The following is a 6,688-nucleotide window of genomic DNA, read 5'->3' as shown; positions in this document are numbered from 1 at the left end:
AGTGGTGCAAGAGCAACCCCAAGCTACTGTATAAAAACTACCATTGTTCTGTATTCTGTTGTATGAGACCAGAATAAAATTCATATAGTATGACAAAGGACTGAGCATACTGCCATGGCCTGAGTGAAGGTCTGATTCAGCCTGTGGCAGTAGCCAGCAATTGGAAAATAGATTGAAAGCCTCTGAGCAAAACACTGTGTGGTGTGGGCTTAGCACTAGTGGCACGTATTTAATCACTGGCTTCCTCCCGGCTCACCTCTCAGCAGTGTAATTACTTTACAGCAGTTTGGTGTAATTTTCTGCTAATGATGATATGGGACTCACCCACAGCATACATCTTGCTTGTCCCTGCACTGACAGAAAATGGCTTGAGAGAAGTAAATGATACATGAGCAGACAGGTATCACACTTAGCAGCGTTTAGAAGTCAGTGTTGGTGTTAGCTCTTTAATTGAAATAGCTGCTGCAAATGAGGTTAATCAAGGGCATGCTGCTACAGAGGAAATAAATCTCTCTTCCAGTCTCTCTGTGTAGCAGAAACCTATTAGAAAACAAAGAGTGCTTTGATTTGGTAAAGCCTGTTCTCCAGCACCTGCAAATGTTATGAAAACAATTTATATCTGCTGAGGACCTGGCCAGATGTTTTATGTAACTTTCACCATTTGTAATTTCTGCTTTTTTTAAACCACCTGCCATCAAAAGACGTGATAATAACAAGAAAGTAAGAAACAAGAGACAGAATATACAGTAAAATACTTCCTATTACAATGAGTCAGTTGTATTTGTGCTGAGCCAATGAATTTCAGCAAAAGAACATGATGTGCTCAAGACAGAACTGTTTTATTTTCAGGAGCTGCCTTTGAGAAAAGAGAGAGGAAAGAAGAAAATTCAATTAAACAGAACAGAAAAACAGAGAAGTTCTGTTTGAAGATCTGCAACATTTATCACCAGCTCCACATTCCCCATGAGTCAACATTTCAGGAAGGATGCTGCAGTTCTGTTCTGCTTACTTGTGAGAGGGTATTGATGTCTGCGTTAGTATAAGCACAAATCATGCACAAGTAAATAGTTTACACTGCTGCTCTGTATCTACGCACTTGGAGCACTGGAGAGCATTGGAAACTTTAAAACACTACCCTTAAACTGAACAGATTTTGACACAACCACTTTCTGTACAGAACCTTGAGCATTGCATTGACCACAGGCTGGTTATATAAATTAACTTATAACTTTATAATTTCAGGAAGATGACAAACTGGGCAGATACTAAAGACCATATTGGACCCATTCTGCCACTTGCTTTAAGGCAATCTAACTGTTCTACAGACTGATGTCACTGTGTGTTGGACAAAACTGTGCTGTTACATCACCTTTCTCTTCTCCTCCAGAAAAAAATCCCTGAGAGGGGGGGGTCTGCCTGCAGCACTCTCCTTTAAATGTACTGCCTCTTCAAGTCTGGTAATCAGACCTGAACTGAATATTCCCCCTGCAGCTCTGCCAGGGCTGAAGATCCTGGATATGCTACCCCCTGTCCCTCTTGCAGCCATATGCTCCTACTTGTTTGTCTGGGTAGAACAGTTGTTGGTCATACTGACCTCCATGAACAGGGCTGCGCCCTCACAGAAGGCTTTGTTCTGTATTTTAGGGGAAGATACATCAGAAGGCACTTCGCTGTTTCTGCTACCATTCACAAACAAGAAAGGTGAAATAGGCACAAGGAGCCTTAGGGTAAAATTCAGATCTTGTTCTTTCATCACCTTAGAATAAAAATCATTCTCCAATGAATGCAAATAGCTGTATTAGCATTAGAACTTCTGGTTTGATAACTCATGTGTTGTTTTTGACCAAGCAAGGAATGTTACCACATCTTGAAGAGTTTTTCAAGTGTAACCTCCTACGTGTAGGAAAATAAAATACCTACTTTAAAGCTTGGGAAAGAACTGCAAAAAAGTCTGAAAATAACTCTCAGTAAAAAGGTGGTGCTTATGTTTCTAGATACTCATAAAAATACATCTCAGGCATTTGGTCAGTTCATAACCTGCAACGTACAAAATTAGCTGTTTTAAATGTGCTGGGTTTTTATAGAAAATGCATTGTTCAACTGTCCTCAACCTATTAGCAATGAGCAATCTGTGCTTGGTTTTGTATGAGTGGTTCCTTTTGGCCTCTCGTGGTTTTTGTTTCCCTTTAATGTAGCGTGTAAGAAGAGATGTGTGCAGTAGAGTGACGCTGCAGCTTCCTAGGCTACTGGGCAGTTGCTAAGGAAAAGTTTGCACTGTTGGATACGCCCAGTTTGAAGGGCTAAACTCAGGTGTCTTCACATCGCTTAAAGCTGAAGTACCTTGACAGTGGTCAGTGACACACACTTGCTGGCACAAATCTGTCAGTGTATTCAGTTTTTTGAATACACTAAGCACTGCAGATGCACTTATCCTAATGCATTTGCATTTACAGCTGGATATTCTGTAGCTGGATTGATGTCAGCAATTCTGCCCAAAATGGTGTGGAGGAATTACAGCTTTACAGTACAGCTTCAACCTTGCTCTCAGCAAATTCAGCAGCTTCAGTGGGATTTTGCTCAGGATCATTAAAAAAAAAGAGTCTAGTTTTCTTAGTCACATCTCTTTCTTCCTGCTGTTTCCCTTTTCCTTAGAGATGACAACTTGAAGTTGTCAGAGCATCTTATTTGATTCAGCAGTAGCTAAACAGAAAACATTTAATTTCTGAGAAATGGCTCGAGCTTCGCTTTTTTCTGGCATTACTCTTCTATCAGCTTCTGCTGCTCTCCTATCTTTGAGATCTTAATTGCAACAAATTACCATATGCAGCCTTTATCAGTTGTGGACCAGCAGGAATTTTAGACTTTGGACTTATGTTCTTCCATGATCTGAACAATGCATCAGAGGCTGATATGTGGATACATGGCTGTTGGAAAATGAAATAAGACCACTTGCTGCCTCCTTAGTGATCATGAAATGTGAAATGCTGGTTGCCTGGAGGAAAGGCTGCATATCACAAGATTAATACCCTTAATACCCTTAGCTGCTGGGGCAAAGTGGCTCTTTATAATTGGCCAAAGTGTAAGGATTCAGTATGAATACTAGGAAAAAATTTCTTCTCAGAAAGAGTGCTGATGCAGTGGCTGCTCAGGGAGGTGGTGGTGTCACCATCCCTGGAGGTTTTCAAAGAACGTGTCGATGTGGCACTGAGGGACTGTGGTCATGGGCATGGTGGGGTTGGGTTGACAGGACAGATGATCGTGGAGGTCTGTTCCGGCCTTAAAGATTCTATGATTCTATGATTACAAGGTATTGTACCCCTGCATGGTTTCCTCTTCTATCACCTTAACGTATGGTTTCAAGTCTGACAGCGGCCTTCCCCAGTACAAATGAGGACACTTCATAATATTAGTCTGCCTGCTTGTATGCTCTTCCGTGCCTTCCTGAAAACCACTCAGCTTCATTGCTTTATCCTAAACCTTGCAAAAACACTTCAGTTCCCTGATGCTTCACAGACTTATCAGCAACTTTCCTTAGTTCTCACTGTTGTTGTCAGGTGCAAGATTTGTTCCTACCTGTGAGTTGCTTGAGCCTTGGGCGATGCTCAGCAAGCTTTGAGCAGCTGTCAGCCCTTGGATAATAAAGGAGCAATGCAGAGGTGACAACTTCTTTTTAGGTCTGAGATCCAGTCATTGGAATGTGGCCATGCAGCGTCCTGCCTCTAGCTCAGCCGCAGGGGCTACATCTGAGAAATGTCAGACACCACACATGCCAAAGAGTTACTCATGTGGGAAATAGGCTGCTCTGGGGATTAGGAAGGACTGTTTGCCCAGCCCCTGTTTGGAGTGCAAGGATGAGGGAGAGGCTCTGGGATTGCTCCCGGCGATGCCCAGGAGCCATTGAGGCAGCGCAGCCCTCTCTCAGAACTGCATCAGGGCAATGCGCAACCCCTGGGCCGTTGCTGCCTCTGCAGAGCCACTTTACAGGAAGCCGTCAGAGCAAGGATCTGCCAGGTATTTAACTGATGTGAACCTCTCTTTGGCAAACAGCAGAGAAGCAGGGCAGCTACAGCCCTGCACAGGCAATAGAATAGCTTTTGGTCTTCCTGAGGATGGATACTCCAGGCCAGGGACTCTGCAGCTGTGTCCCTTCTGAGCCCCTCTCTACAAATCAGTTCCTGAGCAATACTCTTATGCACTGAGCAAAAAGGCAGAATGATGAAGTATAGCAGAGCTTAAGAGGTACTCCTGTCTGGGAAAACTGTCCTGATAATGGTATTTTAAGCTATTTGAAGGGTGTGGTGCCCAATGCACAATGCACTGCTTTCTTACTGAAGCATACCCTAAATGCAATTCTCTCTTATCACAGCTCTCATTTCATAGCACAGCTCAGTCAGCACTGTAATAGTGAGGCAGAAGCAGTTCTGTCAGAGCCAAGATACATCAAACATTGGTGAGCAGCTCTGTAAGCAGACTGGGAGCAGCTGGGGGCCACAGCTCCCACTGCAGAGCCCAGGGTGGAGGGGAGGACTGGCAAACTGGAGAGTGAGCACATACTGTTATTTTAGGGCAACCTCAGCCTCTGTGCCGCAATGGTGGCAAACTATCTCAGTCTCAGTACAAGCCAACCAGACCAGCCACAATTGTGTATAACAACAGCTCTGGTTGAGACCAGAGCTTAACTCTGTTCGTTTTCTTCTAATGGCTGCTGCATCACAACCCCTACTGAACTTCATTTTCTCAGTTTCCTGTTTCTTTTTGAGCTGTGGCACAAATGGTCCTACATCCAAATATAGCACCTGCATATTGGTATATGCAGGTGCATATAGCACCTCAAAAATTGGAATTTTTGAGCATATAGGCTGTTTTTAGCATGCCAAAATGTACTGGGCTCAGTGATTGTGCAGTTACCTTACGAGAGTAAAAGAGAAAAGAAAAAAAGTTGAAGCAAACAGTCACCACAGTCCCTGTTCTCTATTAAAAAGAAGAAATCACATCAAGGTAATAGACATCATTCTTTGCTCTAATAGACAACAGGACGCATGGGTAAGGGAGAAACTGCAGCCAAAAGTGGTATTAAAATAGACCTGTCAACACTTCACCACGTGACAGTCTCACAAGCAAATTAAGGAAAGATGAGCCAGACAAGAATCACAAAAGGCACATAATTACCTAAAAAATAGACTCCAGCCCATGAGTCAAGGGGATGGGCTGTTTTAATTGATAGCTTCTCTGGGTCTTTCTGTATCCTGTATGATCTGGATGTGAGAACAGAAAACCTGGTAATGGGTTTGTAGGCATTGCCAACCTGTAAGTCCTTTGAAGGATTACAATTCCAAATGATCATAAAAAATTGGAAAAATGATCTGAAATCATCATGATGGACTTCAGCCAAATCTGAAATGCTGTCATTAGTGCTGCCCAAGTGCCAGGTGTACAGAGAGAAAAAGAGGATGGGCTGGACAGAGAACAGAGCTACCAGAAAGTAACTCACAGTCTGAATATGAGTCAATTTTGGCTGTTTCCAGAAAGGAAGGGTGTATCAGCAAGGTACAGCGTGTAAAAGTCACAGACAGTGACCATTGTACTGATGACTGATAAGGTTTCAGCTATGATCAGTTTTGGAAATCATCTCTGAAGAAGCACAAATTGCAGAGGATCTGAATGGCATCAGCAAGAAAAACATGCAGTGAGAGTGCGTGGCCACTGAGGAAGGGCTGCAGGAATGCCGTTGTCTTTCTTTTGGGAAAAGAAGACTCTTGGAAGATTCTGCACAGATGACAGAGATCACTTATCCTTGGTGTGTGGGACACGGGTATCAGGAGATATTGAGAAAAAAGAAAAGAAACTGAGCAGACAGCAAAGACACTGGAATGAATCACTCAAGAAAAGCAATGAGTTCCTCTTTGTCAAAGGTCTGTGCGCTGAGGTTAAGGTAACACTCTAAAAGGAGAACTCAGGAATAATCCATGTTCTCAGCAAACATCTGGGTGTGCTGATCCCTTGAGGCTTTGCTTGCTGGGCCTCTGCCGGAGCTTGCGGTGGCCCTGCTGATGCCACGCTGTTCTCAGCCCTGTGCAGACAGGAGGGATTTGGCAGTGAGGGGCCTGGTTGCTGTTTCTCTATGTTACAGACTTGCAATGTTTTTAGAGAAGCTCTGCTGAGAACAAGAAAAGAACCCCATGTGTGTGGCTGCAGCCACATCTCAAAATGTGTTCCCCCCCCCCTCCCCTCTGCATTATCCTGAGCAGAAATGGGCTAATTTACAAAGTACTGAGGTACTGTCAGATCAATAACACTCAACTCTAGCTGCATTTACAGGACGAATTCATACATTGATTTTCCCATTGATTTGCAGTAAGTACTAAGTTCCTAGCTAGATTAGCAAAGATATTTAGATATTTAAGTGAAATCATCTTAGTAATCTTAGTACTTAAATCCAGTTGATTTGTAGTTAAGGTTAGATCACTACATCAGAGGCTATGATCCCACAATGTCCCTTGCTCCTTTCTGGTAATTCACCTTAAAAATTAAATTTTATATGACCTACTCATTTTGAAAATGAGTTTTCAAAGCCTTTTAAAACACGGACATGAACATCCAACCAAGTACCTTATGTTAGGCTATCGGTAATTTCTTTCTGTCTGGGAAATAAGGTCATGCCTTGGTGTTGCAGTGAGTTTTCTAAATA

Source organism: Tympanuchus pallidicinctus, unplaced genomic scaffold, assembly GCF_026119805.1.
Source record: "Tympanuchus pallidicinctus isolate F22 unplaced genomic scaffold, pur_lepc_1.0 scaffold14, whole genome shotgun sequence".
Taxonomy (NCBI): Eukaryota; Metazoa; Chordata; class Aves; order Galliformes; family Phasianidae; genus Tympanuchus; species Tympanuchus pallidicinctus.
This window is presented reverse-complemented; position numbering follows the sequence as displayed.